The sequence below is a fragment of the Myodes glareolus genome, chromosome 4, assembly GCF_982192425.1.
Source record: "Myodes glareolus chromosome 4, mMyoGla1.1, whole genome shotgun sequence".
Taxonomy (NCBI): domain Eukaryota; kingdom Metazoa; phylum Chordata; class Mammalia; order Rodentia; family Cricetidae; genus Myodes; species Myodes glareolus.
The window spans coordinates 101,025,558-101,048,207 of NC_142029.1; positions in this window are offsets into that span (position 1 = coordinate 101,025,558).

A 22,650-nucleotide genomic window follows, 5' to 3' on the forward strand; every position below is an offset into this window, starting at 1 on the left:
GAAGATCAAGCTCTTATGTTAAATCCCATATTAAATAAATGTTAAATTAAAATAAATTTGCTTTTAGCCTTCTACTTCTCTCATTGAACCTTGAGTGGCTCCTTATACCTTTAAAATGGGAAGACTTTTCTGTAACTTTAAGGGGGTCATTTTTCCAAATCATTAGCTTCCCATCTACTTTTTACTAGAACCTACCTGTGAGCCTGCGTTGGCCTTCACAATACCAGCTCTGTTCTCTGGGAGAAAGACACTGAGAGCTAGCAATGCAAACATTGTACTGGGGAGCGATAAGCACGGAATGAGAGACAGTGGGAATCAGATCACAGTGCAGACCCTACGAGTGTTCCTCAGCCCGTGAAGAAGCTCCAGAGTCAGGGCTCCCCTTAGAAGTTCCCACGTTGGGTGGAAATGACCCAGCGGAGTCAGCCTAACCACACAGAGAAAGCAAAGGAATGCACAAACTGAGGGCGGGGACTTAGTTCACCAGTGTCATGAGAGAGACTTCTGTTCTTTCATTCTTCCACTGTTTACTCCCCACTGTTTATTTATGCATGTGTGTGTGTGGGGAGGGAGTCATTTTCAGACATTTTCCTCCAACCATTCCCCTCTTGTGAAAACACTATGGGACTCCTGCACAGATGTTTACACACTATATGTATATCTGTGCTGTACACAAGCAGGAATAATTGCTTTCATTCTCCAAGAATCAGTTTCTGTTCCCTTGGGGACAACATAACTTCCATTAAAAATGCATGTTCGAGCCAGGTGGTGGTGGCGGCACACGCCTTTAATCCCAGCACTTGGGAGGCAGAGGATGGAGGATCTCTGGGAGTTTGAGGCCAGCCTGGTCTACAAAACAAGTTCCAGGATAGCCAGGGCTGGAAACCCTGTCTTGAAAAACAAACAAACAAACAAACAAACAAACAAAAAGAATTCCTGTTCTAGATGAAAAGAAATTAACAGCTAGGTACAGTGTATAACCTTGAGTTGGCACCTGGATTATTAAAACTGGTCATAAAGGGCATTTGCAGCCTTGTGAGACATTTTAATGTGGACTGAATATTTTGATAGGTGTGGCTGTGTTATTTCAACTAAATTTTAACAGAAATTCAAGGAATTTCTTGCAGTTTTGTAAGTGCATATAGATGTAAAGAACAAAGAAACACTGGGTTGATGTCTCTGTTACTTTCTGTTGCTGTGAAGAGACACCATGATGAAGTCAACTTATGAAAAAAAGTGTTTATTAGGGGCTCATGGCTCCAGAGGCTAGTAGAGGCCACGACCATCATGTCAGGGGACGTGGCAGCAGGCAGGCAGGCATGGCTCTGGAGCAAAAAGTTGAAAGCTTACATCTGACCCACAAGCAACAGGCAGAGAGAGAGAGAGAGAGAGAGAGACAGAGACAGAGACAGAGACAGAGACAGAGACAGACTGGGCCCCGGCATGGGCTTTTGAAACCTCCAAGTCCACGCCCAGTGATACACATCCTTCAATCCCTCCCTAACCCTCCCAAATAGTTCCACCAGCTAGGGACCAAGCATTTAAATATGTGAATCTATGGAGGTCATTCTCATTAAAACCACTATAGTTAGTGAAGACATATCTCTTAATTAACGATGATTGGGTCACACCCATTTGGAGGGGGTGAGTGGTGGCCTTTGTGGGAGGAGGGCTGGATTTGGCTCACCTGGAAAGCAGACACAAGGCTGATTCTCTTCAGATGAATGGGAATGTTCTTGAGAACAAATACAGATGTTGAGAGACTTTGAGCAGAGAAGGCTCAGGAAGCGTTTCTCTGAAGCCTTTCAGATTTGGGGTGCTTCATTACCTGAGGAGCGAAGACCTGTTTGTCACCTAGCATCATGAAATACTTATTCTAGTTAAGATCAATTATCTTATTTTACCTTACGACAGAAATTTTCATATGGTAACTGAAAATATGCGGGGTTACATAACTGAGAATTTCCTTTGGGGAATTATATAAGCAAAATATTTCAAGATCTCTGGACTAGGATGATGCATTTCAAGCGAAATAAACCAACCCTTTGCGAGCTGCTCTAGACGCGCTCCTCCCGAGGAGCCTGGAGCTAACTATAGGCACATAGCACACCTGGAAGATCTCAGGCTAAATGACAACCATTAACTTTAGTCAGGAAGAACCAAGTTTATTTCAGCAATTTTTTTCCCCCTTTCTTAGCGGTAGATTCCCACTGTCAAACAGCACGACAGCAGGATGAGATTCTTACGTAAAGATGCAGCTGCTTCCGGGCCTCCTCTCCTGCGATGTATAAACCCCACTCCTTGCTTCGGCAGCCCTCCCACACCTCTCTTCCTGCTTGCTGAAGGTTGAAGGAGAAATCATTCCAAATGTAAAGCATTAGGCTTCGTTTTGTTTCTTTTCTTTTTTTAAAATTTTTAAAAATGTTTCCAGTCTGTGTTAGATTGAGAAGTCAAATGTGAGAGGGTTATGTTATGGGTTTTTTTTTTTTAGATATGACTAATTATAGGCCTGCAGTTTTATGAAAAATGTCTAGATAATTTCACCTAGCACACTTTTAACCCAAATCCCTTCACATCTGGTATGATATAGTTCTTGCAGATTCCTGGTAAAGTTGAGCTTTCGAAGGTCCTTTGTTCTCTCCTCTTCGTGGTCCTAACTAGCTGGCATGTCGACTTGTCAGGTCCTGCAGACCATTCTTACTACTGATGACTCTGATTATCTAGTGTTGGCCTAAGCGTAGGACATTCCAGAGAGAGATGCGCTTGAGTCAGAAGTGAGACCGTAACAAGGTCTACTTGCTGTGACCTTGGGAGGTCATTGGAACCTACTGTCAGGGTTTGCTTGGGCTGTACCCCAAATCCTAGGCTTTTCTCTCTTAACCTCAGGACTATGTTTCCTGCTGTTTGCCAAGCAGACTCTTCTTGGGTGTCCATTGTGATGCGAGGCTTTTAAATGAAACCACTGTCCTTTTTAGCACACCCAGGAAAGGCTGTTTTATCAGGTCGCTTCCAGCAACACCCCCTTGCTTAAAAGCCTTCAGTGATTCAGTATTGTACCTAAAGGTAAAATGTAAATTCTTGTCCTATATTCTAAGGGCTGACACTCTATTAGATGGTCCATTTGCTATTGTCTACCCAAGCACTCTGCTTAATTTGCTCTGGGTCAAATGTTCCCACCTTCTGGAATATTCTAGCTACTTGCTTTCATTTTCCCCTATAAATATTTAAATTTCTCTTTAAATGTTCCTAAATTACCAGAGTTTCATTATTTCTTTGTATTTCTCCTCAACTATCACTACATTTAAATTAATATTGCAACAAATCACCCCTACCCATCCCCGATGTATCCTACCCCATTTGTTTTACTATTTTATTTATTATTATTATTTAATTAATTCATTATTCCATAGCCCTTACCACTGTACATACTTACCTGTGTCTTGTCCACCTGCCTACCTTCCCACCATATAAACAAGGATTTATTTTTCTTACAGTGCTGAGGATCAAATCTAGGGCCTTGTACGTGCTAGGCAGTTTCTTTGCCAGTGAGCTGTATCCTCAGCCCAGGTGTAGCGAGTTTTTCAAGTTCTGTTAATAAGAATCATGGCACACCCTGTGGTTAGAATGGACTGTAGTATATAGCAGGCACACAGTAGGTATCTATGCATGAAATAATGAATGATTAACTCTGAGAAATATCTCAGGACACTGAAAAATGTGTTAAGCACTCTCTTGAGTTTTGGAGAACTGGTTATAAATCAAATTCACAATATCTTAGGGAACAAGGTAAACTAAACTGAAGTGTTATCAAGCTGAAGTGGAGTAGGGTGAAGGGAAGAGAAACATTGCCCAGCCTCTGCAGCGAGCTGGGTTCCTTCCCTATAGCTGGTATCCATTTAAGACGCACAGTTACATCTAAAGGTTCTATTAGTCCTAATTTTGCAAAACAAAGATTGAGACTAAGAAAACTTATTCCCTCCCAAAAGTTTTATGCGGCAGATGGTTAAAATCAGAAAGGATATAAATCTAGTTCAGCTGATGTAGAAACCAGTATGCTTTGCAATATGGTGGGGACCAGATGCATTTGGCTTGACCCAAAGAAGGCTTTGTGGGGTAGATGGTTTGAGTGATTTATGAGACATTATAAACATAGAAAGAGGGCAAGATAGCCACCCTCTGTATAAAGCTCCCAACCCACACAGCCCACAGGGTTCTCTCTCTGTCTCTGTCTCTCTCTTTCTCTCTCTGACCTCTCATTCAACGAACACATTTATTCAATAAATATTTGTTAAATATCTACTCTTGGCCAAGAAATACTTTATACTCTGGTGCTTTAGAAGTGAATAAGACCAAGTCCTTGTTTCCATGGAGCTTTTACTCTATAAATATTTTGTGTGATATTGTGGGAAAACAATATTCTTGGAATAGGGTGATGACCCCATCATATTCCAGCGGAGGACATGGGGGAGATCTGTTGAGCATGCCACATCTCAGAAACTGCCCAACTCACCAAAACGTGATGTCGTTGAGTTCAAATAAGAAAACGCTGCATCATGAAGCACCAGATACTGTAATTTAGTAACTCTAAGACCAGAATGACTTTAGGAAACAACTATTTCCATGCCATTAACATTTTAATTATTACATGCCATTCATTGTAAGAACTATCTCATCTCAGAGAAGCGAAAATGTGCAAAAAATCATTATGCATCTTAGAATTGTGAAAATATGGTATAAAAAAGCTATTCTTATCTTTCCCTATGGTGTCTAACATATGGTACATGCTCGGAGAGAAACAACTTTAGCAAGATACATTGAGGTAGATGACGTAAGTGAGAATCTATTTCTTAGAGAACTTTTAATGTTCTTTCTAGCTCTGGATTCCATCTTTCTGTTTTTCCTGGCTAAGTTATTGAGCAGCCATTTTGTCTGCTGTAGAATCTGGGAACTACAGCTCCATTTTGCCAGGCTGTATGGTGAATGGAACCAACATGCTATCTCGGAGCACTATCTCCGGTCTATCCTGTGTGAGGGATGCGAACTCACCTCCTGTTTAACAACGCAGTGTGTTCAAAGAGCCTGGGTCTCCTCTTTAAGAAGCCCCTTCCTGTTGGTGATTTACTAAAACCTAGACACTAAAACCTAGGGCTGCAGTTCACCCTTACCAGCTACTTAGGAAACGGAGTCAAGAGGCTTGTATTTGAGGTCAGCCTGGGCAACCCAGACAGACCTCTCTCAGGAGACAAGCTGATATTTAACACCGCTGCACATTTTGGTGAGCTGGGCAGTTACTGACCTTTGGCATGGCCATCAGATCTCCCCGTGTCCTCAACTAGAATACAACGAGGCCATCGCTCTAAAAATAATGTTTTCTCACAATAACATACAAAATATTTATAAAAACTCCATGGAAACAAGAACTTAAAGTCACATGAATATTGCCCACCATGAACCAGATCTCCCGCCTTCCCTTTCCTTCTCTCTTTTTGTTCCCCTCCCCAACTCAGATCTGTATCTGTGGTTTTCTTACATCAGCTTCCTTCTTTTTGTCTGCTCTTCGTCATTCCTTTCTCCCAAATAGTAGATTGCTCCCCATCCCCTCAGCATTTTATCCCAAGGATTTGTAGATATCCAGAGAAGACGGAAACTTCAACAGACTTCTACTTGCGGTCTTCCCTCCTTTTACTTTCTGTCCATTTAGCCTACATCTATGCACATAGCCACACCTAGATTCAGTCAGCACTTCGTATTTTTTGCATATATTTCAAAGGAAATGCTGACCATTTATCCTTAATATCCATAGAGATTTTAGTAAGTATATTGTCAACTAGAGTTTGGTATTCGGTTAGACACATTTTACCTTCCTGAGTTAAATTTAAACTTGCACATGCAACTTTAGTATAGTCATTGGCTCTGGACAAATGGAAACTTCTATATAACACAAATGCTCAGCAAAATAAAGCTTATTACTATATATTATATATATAATAGTACATATTCCAGGAAGTTTTCTTGTATCCATTCTCTTGTCCCAACAACTTCAATGGCAACTACTATCCATTCTTTTCCATCACAGGTTAGTCTTTTTAGTATTTCATACTGATGCAGTCAGACACTATTCTTTATCCTGCAATTCTTTCCTCCAACATCATGCTTAAAAGATTGGTCCATGCTACTATGTCTATCAGCTTTTGCTTTTTCATGATGCTGAGTAGGGGTCCACTCGACTGTGTGTGTGACTACTGCTGAGTTTATTTGCCAATCAAAGTTGCTGTGAACACTTCTGCACAAGTCTCTAGAAATACTTTCACAGCTCTTGGCTATGTATTTAGGAATAGAATTGTTGGGTCATATAGTAAGTATTTCCTTGGTTTCAAACAAACTTTCAGACATGTGCTCAAAAGTTGTTGCACCACCAATAGCATGGAGAAGTCGGAATAACACATGTTCTCTCCACTTTGGTTGTTGTCAAGACTGGTTTGTGTTTTCCTTTTCTTTTTAAAAGGCCTTCTATTTTAGCCATTTGTAAAATATTATGGCTTTAATTTGGTTTTTCCTGATGACTAATGACAGTAAGTATCTTAATTTTTAATTGGTGTGTGTATTTTAAGTTCTAGTTTGGTTTCTATTGCTGTGATAAAACATTGACCAAAACCAACTTGGTGATGAACAGGTTTGTTAGGCTTATAGATAGAGTCCATCATCAAGAGAAGTCAAATGTAAGACCTCAAGGAAGTAACTTGGAGGCAAGGACAGAAACAGAGACCATGGAGGAGTGCTGCTTACTGGCTTGCTCAGACAGCTTTGCTATACATTTCAGGACTGTAGTATGGCATGGCCAGCAGTGAACTGGGCTCTCCCATATCAACATTTAATCCAAACTATGCCTCACAGACATACCTACAGGCCAGTTTGATGGAGGCAATTACTCAGTTAAGATTCCCTCTTCCCATGTGAATGTAGTTTGTGTTGAGTGGACAAAACTGGCAGAGTTACATGTGGGCTTTGTGTGTAGGCTGGAGGCTGATGTCAGCTGTTCTGTTATCACTTCCCTTATCATCTAAGACAGGGTTTCCCAATGAACCTGAGGCTGTCACTTGATTAAACTGACCAGTGAGCTGTGGGAATTCGTATGTCTCTGCCTTTCCCAGTGCTAGCTCCACATCCCATGAGTGTCTGATGAGCCTAACTTCGTCATAAATTGTGGGTCATGACCCCACATGAAGTTACACATTTGAAGATGGGAGCAAAAATAAATTGGCGACAGTAAAAAACTCTCTGAATACTTAACAATCAAAAATTAATTCAAAATCAAACATGTACTAAATTGTAGGGTTTTCTGGCAGTGCCTACCTGTGTTGTATTACAGGCATTTGTTCAGCCATGCTTTGGAATTCATAACCTCAGCACTTTACATCATGCCTCCTGTCACATAACACAACGCCAGTGAACATCCCCTAACACACCTCCACTCACATCCAAACTGTTTGTTAGGAATTGCAGTGTTTTACTGTATATATGAACTTTTCTTCTCTTTGAGTAACAGAAGTGTATTTGCTAAAGACAAAATTTTTAATATTTTCTTAACCTCATTTCTCAGCATGTAAATATCAAATTCTTGTTTCACTGGGTCATACTGTATTAGAATGTTAGAATTTTAAAAATTTATTTTTATTTCATGTTTGAGTATTTACCTGCATGTAAGTATGTGTACTATATGCATGCTTGGTGCCCTCAGAGGCTAGAAGAGGGCGTCTGATGCCTGAAACTGGAGTTACAGGCAGGTGTGAGCCTCCATGTAGGTGCTGGGAGTGGAATCAGAATCTTCTGCAAGAGCAACAGGTGCTCTTAACTGCTGAACGATCTCTCCAGCCCCAGGATGATTAATCTTTTAAATTGTAGTTTGTGGGCTGAGGAAAGGTCTCAGCTGGTAGAGAACCTTCCAGGCAAGTATGAAGATGAGAGTTCAGATCCCCAGCAAGAGGTGGGCATGGGGTCATACCCATAATTCTAGTACCAGGAGTCCAGGAACAGGCGGTCCGATAGCAAGATGGCTGCTTGTTCTAGCCATGTGGTTGAACTCTGGGTTCAATTGAGAGACCTTGCCTCAATGAGTAAAGAAGAAAGTATTTGAAGAGGACTCCCAATGTCAGTTTCAGCGTCCACAAGCATATATGCCCACAAACTTATGAACATATAGACACATTCACACACCATGCACACACATTGCTATTAAAGTATTTGTCCAATAATAAATCTAAAATTAATGTAAGTTCATTCAATGATGCCAATAAACAGCATGGAAAGCGAACGGGTGTTGAGGGGCAGGCGCTAAAGAATCTCAGTGAAGCTGGGCTGTGGTGGTGCGCACAGCCTGCTCTACAGAGTGAGCTGCACAAAGAGGAACCCTGTCTCAACCCCCGCCCCCCCCCCCCCCACACACAAAGGAGCCTCAGTCGTCACTTTGTACACAGTTTAAACAGTTTGTAAACAGCTTTGTTGTTTCTTTCATCAGCACCTTGCCAAATTTTGGTGGTGGTGCCGGGGATTGAACTCAGGGACTTGCCCATGCTAGCACTCTCTACCAATGAGCTGCACCCTGCTCCCTAAGCAAACCTAGAGGAACAGAAAGCAAATCAGGGTTAAGGGTACGCATGACGTGTGGTTCCAAAGAAATAGGAGGAAATGCTGAGATAATTAAATGCTTCTATATTATAGCTAAGATGGTAACAACATAGCTACGTGTCCTGATCACAACTCAGACAGCTGTGTACCACCAGGGTAAGTTTGATTATAAGTAAATTATATATCAATAAGCCTCACTTAAAAAAAAATACCCCTTTCAAAGTCCCGAATTTCCTCATTGACTTAGAATCAGTCCGTTCAGCTCCTCTCAGTTTCCTCGCTCCATCTGATCTCTTTCAGATTCTTGGGGCATTTCACCTTTTTGATGCTATTTTGAGTGTTTCTTTAGTTCTCCTGTAAATTGTTAGACTGGGCGCTTTGTTCCCAGTTTCTCTACTTTGCTGCATATTTTATTTCCCGTTGAATTGACACTCTGTTGAGCCAGCCTCAGCTGTGCCTCACAAACAAAATCTCGGGCTGTTTGGCTGGCTCTTCTGCTGCCAGCAGAGGTCTGCTCAAGGCAGCTAATTATAGCGAGTGAGATAAGAGACAAGCCAATCCAGGGGCCGTGTCTGGGTTAGACAGAAGCGCAGTAAGATCTAGGTTCTTTCATCTCTGTCAGCAAGGAACTTGGAACAATTCTTATGCTCAAAAATAAACATAACACATGCCCACAGTGGAACTTGTTATAGCTGCTTTCGGTAGTTCTTTTTAAAGTCGGTTCAGCTATTTGAGAACGTATGCTGTTCATACATCCCGAAATTTCTGGGGCAGTCTGGATTTCAAATATTCCATTCTCTGATAGCCTCCCAAAATATAGTTAAAATAGCCAGGCGGTGGTGGCACACACCTTTAATTCCAGCACTGGGGAGGCAGAAGCAGGTAGAACTCTTTGAGTTTGAGGCCAGCCTGGTCTACAGAGCGAGTTCTTGGACAGTCAAGACTACACAGAGAAACTATGTCTTGATAAACCAAATGTCTGTATGTAAGTATATGTCTATATATGAGCACACACATATAAGCTAAATGTATTCATACATTGTTTACTTATTTTTCCATTCTGCAGTTATTTACTGACCACCCACTAGGGTGTATCAGACTCCCTAGTGGGCTGTGAAAAAAAATGTTGAGAAAATTACACCTGAGAAGTTAATGTCATTTAGGCTGGAGGATGGACAGGCTAACAGATGCATTCAGCTGCTTCAGGGAATAATCGTGCATGAATAAAGTCCCAAACATGAGCAATTTGTATGTAGAACAACAGACTGAGAGAAAGTTTAAAATGTTATTGTCTGTGTGTTCTTATTTTAATACCGTAGGCAATCCAATTTTTTTCTAGCTCTAGTGTTCGGTAGATGTCAACGGACAGCTCTCTATAAGATGCAGAGTACTGACACGCACCCATTATGCGTTAGAAATAGTCTCATGAGTGGCATGGCAATACTGCAGTGGTTGCTGATAACAGCTGGCGTATCAGCTCTGCCAAACGCCAGGTGGTTTGCTAACTCCCTTGCTAGTGCTCTGGTGACTCACCAGAGTGGGCATTGTCCTTCCCACTTCGTAGACTGGAAGGGAAGAGGATTCTAGAAGAGATAAGTGAAGAGACGTCGGCACAGAGCAGGTCAGCCCCAGATGGTACCCTCTTCTTCAGGCCACACAGTCCTGCATTGTTGACCCGCTTTCAGCTGTATCAGGTGTGCATTTATTTAACTCTCTGAAGCCACAGGAAAGCAAAGTGAGAAAGGCAGAAGCGATTAGGATGCAGAGCAACCATTGTAAGCCAACATCTCGGCTGCAGCCAGAGCAATCAGTTTCGGTTTCCGTGGGGCCCTGTCTCTCAATGCTTACGGCCATTCCGGGGTCCCCGTCTATTTTAGACACAGTAGCCCCTTCCTAACTCTTTGTGAATGTCCTGACTCTGCAGTTACTCGGCCATACAGGAGTCTTTTTATCCTCTTCTCTTTCCTATTGCACACTCTCACATTGGAATTTTTGTCAGGGCAGTTAGTTTTGCTTGCAAGTCTCTAAACAGACTTCCTGCTTTCTCCTCTATTCCATTAACTTTATCTCTGACTCTCCATACACAGTGGCCTCTTCAGAATGTCTGTCCTTGCTGGCGAACCCTGTTTAGACATGTGTACACCTATACCTACATTGTCTCTTCAAGGAAGTCATCCCTAGGTTACACTCTATAGATAGCTAGGTACGCACTGATTCTGCCACAGCATCTGCTCCAGCAATCAGTTCTAGGAGGGCCGGGCTTCTGCAGCTTTGCTCACTATTTTCCTAGTCTTTAGCTATCCAGGCAAAGAATAGGCACTGAAAAATAATTATTGAGGGCTGGCAAAGCTGGGAACACAGCCATGATGTGGAACCATTTACTCATTGCAAACAGTGATGATAATGACACATATATTCTCCAGCAGCTGAGCAGCCTTTCTAAGGCCCCGCAAAAAGTAGCTATAACAAGTTCAGCCATGGCTCGGTGACAGAACACCTGCTTAGCAGGCCCAAGTCCAGAGGGTCCATCCCTAGCAGTCAAATGCAAAAGTCGTGTGAAAAACAAACCTCTTTGATTTGTCATTTCTAACTTCCTCACAAGCTCAGGGCACCCCATTCTACGTTCTCCAGGACTCTGAGCCTCTTCTCCCCTCTACTTCTGTGCTTGCAGGCTTGGCCGTCTGATGTTGAGTCTTTTCCTGGGGATTCTGGGAAGGCAGGGTTTGCATTTATTTTCTTCACTGTGCGAGCTGAGCACAGTGTCCACAAAGCATATGCCTTCAATACCGTGTGTGCCTTCAATACCGTGTGTGCCTTCAATACCGTGTGTGCCTTCAATGCCTTCAAAAACAAGTGCGGAATCTGCTGATTTAACATAGAGCGATTCAAAAGTCACGGGGTAAAAACAATCAAAAGGCTCATCACCTACAAAGTCAATTTTATATAATTTAACAAACCATCCAATACTGTATTGACAAGTCTATGCTGAGCAAGTCATTACTGCTGTGAACAACACCTAGAGAAGCCCTCTTGTTTGCCTAGATCCCCTTCCTGTAACACAGTCCTCTGGCCACCCGGGTATATTCAGTTCTAGCAAGGGCTGATTTTTTTGCAGGGTTAAGTTACCAGAGGCCTCTCTGACAGAATCTTTCAATGTCATTACAGGAGTCTTTTGAATGAGTCCAAATATTTTCATAAGATAGTCACAAGGAAGAGATTTTAGAGGTTTGTCCTAACTTAAGGCTACTATCTGGCTCTGCTTGGATTTCTCTCTGTCTCTTGGTTGGGACTATTAAAGTAGCCCTGAACTTCTTGGGGCTCTGATGAAGGGGAAGATACACTGGGGGACACATTCAGTTTGGCTCAGTGTTTTGAACACATGTCTATGTGTCAGGTCATTGTAGTTCTGATATCAGAACAGCTCCCTGGGACTACCTCTGTGGTTTACATGAGAGATCATTTGAACTGTGACTCCAGATGGTGACCGATATAAAGGATGCTTCTGTATCATATGCTTTGAAGCTATCAGTATGGGATTGTGGATCCTGGCTTCTCTATATCCTGTGTTTTTCATGGAAATGACTTTTGGCTAACCCCTCACCCCTACTACTCCCAGGAGACATCAGGTTCTAGTTACCTGTGCCTTCCAGGTACCCTAAGCAATACTGTCTTGTACTGTATGAAATCATTCCAGTCAACACTGGGCCACATATACAACTATAATCCAACAGGCTTGCAACATAACTGAAAACTCCCAACTGCTCAGTGATATTTAGCTGCTGTTACTTTTATGTGATACAATGTATTACTGGGGGATCTGCGGCAGTACTGGTGCAGACAAACCCACTGTGTTTCCAGTTGTATAAAAGCAAACAGATACAATTACATATAACACATAGTTGTGTGTGTTTGTGTGTGTGTGTGCATGTGCATGTATGTGTGTGTATCTGCACATTCACATATATGTAGAGGCCACAGAATAATTTCAGGTGTCATTTCTCTGATGATGTCTGTCTACCTTTTATTTGAGACAGTCCTGGAGATCAGTGTTGGCCTGGAGACCATCAGTGAAGCTAGGCCAGCTAGCTAGTGAGCTGTAACACCCGATTCTGTGTTACCCTCTTGGTACAGTTCGCGTGCCACTGTACCATACGCGAGTTGGGCAAGGGCCTGGAAATTGAAAGAACACACAAGAGACCTGGGTCATTCGAAAGGGCATCAGCCAAATGGTGTTTATTTAAACTTGGGGAAATCCGTACATCCCCCCAGGCAGGTGGGAAATTACCACACCAAAGATGGAGTAAACAATGCCCTATAACTAATCACCAGATGGGGCAGAGGGAGCACAGGAACAGACAGAATGTTTTAGTTGGCTGACCAGAAACTGTCCTCAAGATGAACCCCAGGAGCAGGGGCAGACCCGGGCCCTACAGTGAGCTAAATGGACATGCCCATTCTGTCTCCTCAGTGTTAGGATTAGTAGCACACTCCATTGCCCTGTCTATTTTACATAGATTTGGGAGGCGGGGTTAACTCAGGTGCTTGTGCTCTAAAAGCAAGCACTTTATCAACTGAACGGTGTCTCCAAATCCAGCTAACAGTCTTTGATAACAAAAATAAACAACCACCCTGTCGGTTTATGGGTTTGTGACACTTTTTCATTTTTCTAGAGTAGATCGTTTCTAGTTGTAAATAAGGAGCTGGAGAGATGACTTGTTGCAGAGGATCTGGATTTGATTCCCGGCACCCACATGGTGGCTAAGAGGCATCTGTAACTCCAGTTCCAAGAGATCCAATGTGCTTTGCTAGCCTCTGCAAGCACTGCATGCACACGCATGCAGATACACGTGAAGACAAAGCACACACACATAAAATTAAAAGAAATAAATAAAATTAATGTGAAACATCCTTGGGTGTGTCTTTCAGAAGGAACTGCAAAGGAAGCCACTATTGCCATAGGAGATGTCATTGTCCCCAGAGACCTTCCAGTGGGGGCAAGATGCAGAGACAACTATTTACCTGATGCCGAGGGAATGATGCTATATGGTATTTGTTTGTTTGGGGGTTTGTTTTTGTTTGTTTGTTTATTGATATAGGGTCTCACTAAGTGGCCCAGGTTGGCTAGACGTTAGTGATCCTTTCGTCTCTGCCTCCTGAATAGATTTCCCAATTGTGCAGAAGTTGGTTTTAACAAAAGTAGCTTAAAAAATAAAAACACGAAAGCTTAAAAAAGAACATGTACACTATATCTTTTAGGTGTGCAGTGGACCATCCTCCATCCTATCCAGTTTTGTGCGTGGTTTGATGTTGGTATGGTGAAGAAAATGTCCTCAGGGTTGCTCTTGCTAACTGATAATGCATTGGTTTCTCCAGTGCTGCTTGACCTCTGATGGAGCCCACAGGCTCCACCTGTGATGTCAATACAATTCCCATGGCAGAGCCGTCAGATGTGTTATTTTTGTGTTATTTATGTGTTGTGGATCACGGCAACATTTCCTAGTCCCACGTCTAGCCTTGTCCTCTACTGTGCCGCAGTTTCCTCCAAACTGAAACTTTCCTACGTTCAGGAAAGGAGGCGGCTTGTCAGTCTCAGGCAGTCGGCGCGGAGGAGCTGGTTCAGCTGGTAAAATAATTGAAGACCAGAGTTCAACCCCCAGAACCCTTGTAAAAGGGATGAATGTGCTGGCTGTGCTTATAATATCAGCTTTGGGAACACAGTTATGGTGGGTGCCCAGGGCTCACTAGTCAGCAAGCCTAGTCTAATTGGTGAGTTTCAAGCCAGTGGGAATCCTTGTCCCTAAAGTAGAGTGGATAGTTCCTGGTGAATGGCACTCAAGGTGGTATTTTGGCCTTCACATGCATGTGCACACACATGCACCTGTCCTGCCCCCACACCTGCACACACAAAGTCTCAGGAAACAAAACTCACAGGGTTTGGTGAGCTTCTGAGCATGACAGGACTTGCAAACTCCCTGCACTGGTGGTATAAGCAGTAACAATTGCTATGGACAGGAGACTCTGACCTGCTGGCCTGGTGGAGTCCATCAGGGAGAAGCCAGTAGGTGGCTTTTACGAGTTCTCACACATTCTGGGGTGGGTATTTTGGTGATGAAGCTGCCTTGAAGTCACCTATGCTTCTCTAAGTAGCCCAGTAAATTTACTAAGCTAGAGTTGGATGGGATCATCCTTACTCTGTCATCTCCGAGTCTAGCTTAGTAAATTCATGGGCACCAGGCATGCATGGCTCACACATGTATACATACAGTCAAACTACTTATACACATAAAATAAATACATGTAAAAATAAACAATATACCTAAAAACCAATGAAGTAGACACTTGTATTTTGCTTGTCGTTGCTGTGCCTAAATACTCAACAGAAGAAACTTATGGAATTAGGTCTTTATTCTGGTGCAAAGATTAAGAATACAGCCCAGCAGGGAAGCTAAGTCATAGCAACACGGTCTTGAGGCATCTGGTGGCATTGTGCCCACAGTCAGGAAACAGGCGGAGAGGAAGCTGGTGCTTGGTTTACTTTCTCTTTTTATTCAGTCTGGGATCCCAGACCACAGGCAGTGCCACCCACATTCAGGGGAGGTCTTCCTTCCTCAGTTCAACCTTTCTGGAAACATCTTCACAGACACACATGGAGGTGGACTTCTGTGGTGATCCACAGTTCAGTCCAGTTGAGAGTGAGGATTGACATCACATAGCTGTCAATTAAATGGTGATGCTCTAACTTACAGGTGTAAAATCCCCTTCCCAACTGCATGGCTAAGGTAGAGGGCATTGTTGAGTGGAACTCATCTGTTACACAGGATTGGACTCATGAGAGCCTCTTTGTAACACGGGCTTTCTGTTGCCACGAGCTTCTGGGCTCAGTGTAAGGAGATCAGTCATTCCCCAACACCTGCTTTTCTTCATGGTTAACCAGACCACTAGACCTTCAAATGGCCTTCCTGAGTTCCTGAGCTCTTGTTGGCTAACAGGGGTAGAGAAGACACTCACGATGCATGTGCCCTATAGGGAAGCAAAAAGAGCCTCAAGGCCATTGGGTGAAATGTAAGAACGTGAACTTGTTGAAGCTAGCCCAGGGCATCTGCTGTAGAGAGAGGCTGCCTGCTCAGCCCACAGTTGCCATCAGTGGGTCAAGCCTGAATGTGAGTCCCAGCAAGGCAGAGCTCCGAAAAATACTGAGAATCTAATTCTAAGGGTAAGAGTAGGCTGTCTGATACTCTCACGGTAGACGTCACGGTAGAATGAGTCAGAAGTTTTAGGACTGATGACATTGTTTAATACTAAATTATATATGGACACACCATTGGTTTTCAAGGCTGAGTCTCTGAAGGCCTTAAACTAGACCTGATAATATTAATCGATAGACTGTGGATTATTTTTCTCCAACAAAAGTTGTGTGTATGTCTCTGTGTGCATGTACCTGTGTATAGGTGTGTCTGTCTGTGTGTATGGGCATGTGTGCCTGTATGAGTTCGTGTGTATACTTGTGTGTGTATGTACATGTCAGTGTCTCTGTGTGTGCCTGTATGTTTGTGTGCACACCTCTCTGTGTATGTCTCTGTGTCTTCCATTAGGTGATGAGAAGTAAATGGGGGAAGAAAGGCTCTGTGTAAACCCTTAAGGAAGGGTAGTGGTGTTTTAAGCAAGGTTGGTCTGGCCTTGAACATTTAACTCTGGAGCTGAAAGCTGAAGGAACAGTTAATCCTGTCTTAATGTCCACTATGATATCACCTTTGAAACTATATCTGTCCTTCCCCTTGTGCTCGGCTGTCATCCTTTAGGAATTATTGATCACCTTTCCTGAGCTACAGATATTCTGTTTATCACATTGCATCAGAATCAATTTGTTCACTATGTTGTGGTACTAGGGATTAAACTGAGGGCCTAGAATGTACTCGGCAAGTGATCTACCACCAAGCATATTCCCAGCCCAAGGCACTCACTCATGATTGCCTTTGAAGTCTAGAGCACCTAGAGGTACCTGGCTTATTCATTACTGTGTCCTGTTTTTCTTTGTGTGCATCAAAGTACTTGAGATCCACTGCAGCCTCCACTACTGCACCAAAGGCATTTTAAATCAGATTCTGAAAGTCACTTGTGTTTTTAAGGAAAAGATGTTCGGTGGCGACTTCTTCATGAAAATGACAAGTGCCTAACCCTGTCCGTAAACCAGGGCATCGAAAGCACTTCCTGTTAGAACTTCTTCATTGTCGCACTGTCTGGGTAAAGCTACTTAGTACTTACAGTGGCAGGAAGAGGAGGCATTGATGCTGAACTTAATTCACTTCCTTCCCCAAGTCCCCAAGAGGCAAAAGAGACAATAACTTACCTTGAGACTGTGTGGGCTACCCAGCCCATCACCTCACTGTGTTTCAGTTCCTAGTTTTGTAGAAGTCATGAGTGATTATGCAAGACCTAATTTTCTTGCAGCTCTTAACTGAGTGTTTGGTCCTCTCAGCCGATACTTCTGCCTTCTCATTCTCTGCAGAGCAGGCATGCCTGATTCCTGAAACAGACCTACACACACCCAGCCCCACGAGCTGCTGTTCTCCAGCATGTCTGCCCTTTTGCTATGACTGCAACTTTTCCACCTACTGCTGCCTTATGGCGTCTGCCTCTGTGTTCTCCTGCTGTGTCCTTTATCCTGTGGCTCCAGCCTGCTCGCATGAGTGTTTTGAAACGGGTTTGTATCTCTATAAAAGTGGTAGGCGCTGAGTTTAGAGCATTGCATATGCCAAGGTGCTATTTATATGTTTTATTTTAAACTGACGATGCTGACCTCTTGTCGGCTTGTTCTCAAATCTATTTCACTCCACCTTCTGTTCTTAGGAACTTTGTTTTCAGAGACCAAAGGGATACAGGGGACACAGTAGATGGGAACATGGAGGAATCAAGATAGGTGGCTTTGTGCTTGTGTGTACATGTGCATGCGTGTGTGTGTCTGTGCATGTATGCACAAGCATGCACATGCGTAACACAGCATATTTGTGGAGGTCAGAGGAAAACAGCTTGCAGGAATTGGTCTTCTCTTGTACAGTATGTGTTCATGGCTTGAGCTCAGGTCATTGGGCTTGGTAGCAGTGCTTTTACCAACTGAGCCATCTTGCTGACCATGAGCTGGGTTTTGTCTTCCTTTCTCCCTGCTTCCTATGGTATCCACAGCATTGTGACCACATCTCCGCCCCCGGCCAGATAGCCTTTCCTCTATGTTCCAGCTGTATGCTGTCAGCGCTGCCGTCACTCTAGATCAGTGGTTCTCAGCATCCCTAAAACTGCGACCTTATGTTGTGGTGACCCCAACCATAAATTATTTTTGTTGCTACTTTATAGCTGTCATTTTCTATCATTTTGAATCATAACGTAAATATCTGATATGTTACCTATGACAGGATTGCTCAGTCCTCAAAGGGGCCGTGGCTACGGGTTGGGAGCTAGCTTAGATGGTTCTAGGCCCCGAGTTTATAGATCCTAGCAGCCTGTTTCTCCCCTCTAGCCCTCCAGTTACAGCAGTTTCTGCCAGTTCGGTTAGCACTTTTATTTTCCATTACCTGTTTTCAATTCCCCCTACAGCAACTAGAATTGTTTCTGTGGCCTCTTAATCTTGGATTAAATTAGTCTGGACTTTATATAATCACACATATGCATGGAAAAACAAATACGTGACTATGTGAGCATATGTCTTTGCAGATACACACATATACACACATATATATGACAATACAAAAAAAGAACCTTCAACATACGTGTACTGGAAACAGTTAAGAGCAGCTAAAATAGCTTCCAGGCTGGGGAGATGGCTCAGTGGTTAAGTGCACGGCCTACTTTTTCATAGGACCCAGGTTTGATTACCAGTACTTACAAGGCAGTTCACAACTATGTGTACCTCCAGTCCTAGGGGATGTGATGCTCTTTTCTGGCCTCCAAGAGCATAGCACACATATGGTGAACTTAGGGTTACAACTGTTGTGATGAAACACCATGATCAAAACCTCTTGGAATGGAAAGGGTTTATTCGACTTACACTTCCACATCACAGTTTATCATTAAAGGAAGTTGGGAACTCAAGCAGGGCAAGAACCTGGAGTGAGGAGCTGAGGGAGAGGCCATGGAAGAATGCTACTTACTGGCTTGCTCCTCATGGCTTGCTCAGTCTGCTTTCTTATAAAATTTAGTATCCCCAGCCCAGGGATGGTACCACCCACAATGGGCTGGGCCCTCTCTCATATATCACTAAGAAAATGCCCTACAGGTCTGCCTACAGTTAGATCTTAGGGAGGCATTTTCTCAATGAGACCGTCTCTGATGACTCTAGCTTGTGTCAAGCTGACCTAAAACTAACCAGTACAACTGACCCCTTGGCAACTTGACACTCCAACACATGGTTTTCCAGTCAGAGCCTCCCCTTTCTCACTTATCTCCAAGATGGCATGTTAATATTAATATCACAATATAAAACACAAATAATTGTAAAAGTCCCACAGTCCTTACAAATTCAAACATACTAAAACCCCAGCCTCTTTAAAAATATCTAATCTCTTTAAACATTATAAAATCTATTTTCAAAGTTCAAAGTCTTTCAGCTGCAAGCTCCTATAAAAATCAAAATTAAATTCAATGCCTTCTAACTTCAAGAACCAGGGTATGGTAACAATCTGAACAAAGCAGAACCAAATTCCTACAGTGTAAATAACTCAATGTCTAGTGTCTGGGATTCGCTCATGATTGTCTGTGCTCCTCAGAGGGCTTGGGCCACTCTTCTGGTTCCCCTCTCTGAAGCACACACAGCTTGCCTTCTAAGGTGTGGCAGGCTCCACTCCACGCTGCTGCTGTTCTTGGTGGTCCCCCCATGGTGCTGGCATCTCCCAAATGCTGAGGTCTTCTGCTGCAATGGGGCTGCACTTTCCCCAATGCCTTTCCTAGGCTCTCTTCATGGTGCCAGGCCTCAGCTGCTATGCATGATTCTCTCAATCCCAGGCCTTCAACTGCTGCTGAGGCTGCACCTTCACCGATGGCCTCTCACAGTACAGGCTCAGCTGCTCTCCATGACCTTCGTGGCCCTCAAGACCATACCCCATGGGGGACTCTTAAATTATCAAGTTCAGCGGCCAGCACAAGGTACAATCTAGGCTGTGTCTGGAGCACAGCTTCCGTGTGCTGACTCTCAGGAAACACTTTCCAGGAGAGTTCACCTCGACGATGTTGGTCTCCTCTTAATCACTTCTAATGTCTCAGTTCCAGCCGACCGGCATCGAGTGTCTCAGCAAAGCCAAGGTTTCACTGCAGTGGTTGTGGTATCTTGTGACTCACACCTGATTCTTCAGCCCCGGCAAACCAGAACCACAGACTCTTAATTCAAAATAACAAATGGCCCCAATAGTGTCTTTAAATGTCCCTCCCTCTTCCGCATTGCCCTCAACATTCTCATCTTCCAAGCGCACCAAACACTGATCATTTGATGGCATTTATAGCCTGAAGTTTTAAAGTCCTTCAACAGTCTCCCTACAAACAGCACGGCCAGGTCTGTCACAGCAACACCTCACTCTTCTGGTTCCATCTTATCTTAGTTGGGGTTTCTATTGCTGTGTTGAAACACCAGGATCAAATAAACTTGGGAAGGAAAGGGCTTATTTAACTTGTGCTTCTGAATCACATCACACCACCAAAGGAAGTCAGAACAGGAGTTCAAATAGGACAAGAACCTGGATTGGGGAGCTGATGCAGAGGCCACGGAGGGGTGCTACTTACTGGTTTGCTCCTCATGGCATGCTCAGCCTGCTTTCTTATAGAACTCAGAACCATCAGATCAGGGTTGGCACCACCCATAATGGGCTGGCTCTTCATCAATCACAAATTAAGAAATTGTCCCTCAGGCTTGCCTACAGTTGGAACTTAGGAAGGCATTTTCTCAACCTGAAAGTCCCTTCTCTCTGATGATGCTAGCTTGTGTAAAGTTGACATAAAAGTAGCCAGTGTATATACATGCAGGCCACATACAACACACACACTTAAATAAAAAATTAACATAGCTTTATTGAACATGCTTAACATTTCTACAATCATAACTTTTATGTGTGCATGTGTGTGACTTGAATTTTTACAGTGAGCGTTTATTCACATATTGCTTATATTATTCATATACTGCTTTATTAAAAATAAAGTTAATGATATTAAGAGCAGAAGCGGAGAATACATTAAGTGTATTAGCCTAAACTGTAAGCCTTGTAGGGAAAGATAATAACATTCATTCAGTCATTCAGCAAATTTTACTATTTATTGTGTACCAGAAACTGTGGCAGTACTCACCCTGACTGTCCATTAGTGACCACCACAGGCATGATCTGTGCCATATTACTTGCAATGATTAAACATCTGCGGATGCTGATGTTTGTAAGTGAATAGTCCCTATTGCCCATAGTATTGAGAAATTTGGGCAATGAGAGAGCTAGCCTAGTAAAGTAAGGCTTCCCTGATGGACTAATTTATTAACTGAATCCTGTTTCCCTTTCTTATTACCTCATGGAAATGGAGAGACAGAAGGGGATTGTCCAGATCAGGGATTGCTTTCCTGGTTCTTCCTCTCACCTCTTCTTTAGCTACTCGAAAGGAAATAGGTTGCTACAATCTTTCAGTGGAAGCCTATGATAGGATGCAGCTTACTAGAAACATATAAAGATTCTGCAAGAATCTTCTAGTGCCTTGTGTGTTCTAACCACACAATCTACCACTGGGCTGCATCTCTAGCCCCAGTGTTGTGGATCTTACAGTAGCTGACAAAACTGGTTATGGGAAGACCCAGAAGTAAGGCTCTCAATGGGTCAACAGAGACTATGGACTTCAGGCCTAACTCAGTGGTAGAACATTTCCCTAGCAAGCTTGAGGCCCTGGGTTTAATCCTTAGGACAACAATATAGGGTCAACATTTAAGCCAGAACCAAACAAAAGCAAGACCCGTTGGTACAAGGGTGCCAATGTCAATCAATCCCTCATCCTTTGATAAAGACGACTGATACCCCTATGTATATCCCACTGCAGAGCCATCTGCACTCTAGGCAAGTATTCTAACCCTGAGATACACCCCAAGCTTTGTTTCCCATTCTGAAGCAGAAAACATAAAAATGTGAGAATATCCTCCATCATCTGTCCATCTGCTCGGATGCATTCCTTGGGGAAAAAAGTTGGAATTTGTTCTACAAAAGCTACCCATGGGCAAGTTCCTGTCTTCCTAAGCTTTGTAGTTTTCTTCTTTTGTATAACCTGATTTGTTCATTTTCCTCTCAAAATTTCTAATTCATAGGCATTTTGGTGATGTAACTTACCAATCTCTTTTATTGTCAGCCACAATTTCCCATACAATTAGGTTACTTGCAAAGCAGCTCATTAATTGCAATTATAGTTTAGATACAGCATGTCTGACCAGTCTCTCCAGACTATATGAAAGAAGGTTGCATTTGCCTTTGATGTCCAAGTTGCGACAGGTTTTTTGCTTGACCTCGGCGGCCTCTAGCTTTTTCTGTGCATTGTCAATAAGGTGTGTCATCCACACTTAAAACCAGCTGCTGTGAGTGTACCAACGTACCCAGTCCTTCCTCTGCAGCTCTGGCTCCTCCGTGTCTGCATCCCGCAGGGACACTGAAAATCCCTCAGTGTTGCTGCTGCCCTCTGTGAAAGGAGCATAGCTAGAGCCAAGGGCTCAGCCTTTGTAGGGCCAAGCCTGCCAAGCAGGCCAGCCCTGGGGTTGGAAGAACAGAATAGGGTTTTATGTGTGGTCAGTGGAAATAGATCCGAAGCAGTGATGCTTGGGACTGGGTATCTACAAGGTTTCTTGCCAGTCGGTCCCCCACCTTCTAGTCTTACTCAGGAAATAGTCGGAAGGATACAGAACTCAGTGGGAGGATTATCCACGCCCTCCGTCAAGCCTTCTTCTTTTTGGCTCCTAGCCATCTAGCAACTATGCTTGGCTCTGCTCTTTAACTCGCAAGATTTCCCAGCCACGTCAACAGATTCACA